Consider the following 524-nt stretch of genomic DNA (forward strand, 5'->3'; position numbering starts at 1 on the left):
ATAGGTACCCCTATATGGTAGGGGAACACATGTGGGTACCCTTAGTGTGATGGGGAATCATGTGTGGGTACTCCTGGGTGGTGTGGGTACCCCCAGTGTGATGGGGGATCACATGTGGGTACCCCTGAGTGGTGAGGGAACATGTGTGGGTACCCCTGAGTGGTGTGGGTACCCCCAGTGTGATGGGGCATCACTTGTGGGTACCCCCAGTGTGGTGGGGGCTCATGTGTGGGTACCCCTGAGTGGTGTGGGTACCCTCAGTGTGGTGGGGGATCATGTGTGGGTACCCCTGAGTGGTGTGGGTACCCCCAGTGTGATGGGGCATCACATGTTGGTACCCTCAGTGTGATGTGGGATCACATGTTGGTACCCCTGAGTGGTGTGGGTACCCCCAGTGTGATGGGGGATCACATGTTGGGTACCCCCAGTGTCCAGAGGTGCCTCCCCAGCTGGGGGGTCCCTGTGCAGGACCAGGACGGGGGGCAGAGGTGCCATCCCCCCCCGCCCTGGTCCCTGTCCCTCGC

Source organism: Acanthisitta chloris, unplaced genomic scaffold (assembly GCF_000695815.1).
Source record: "Acanthisitta chloris isolate BGI_N310 unplaced genomic scaffold, ASM69581v1 scaffold9041, whole genome shotgun sequence".
Taxonomy (NCBI): Eukaryota; Metazoa; Chordata; class Aves; order Passeriformes; family Acanthisittidae; genus Acanthisitta; species Acanthisitta chloris.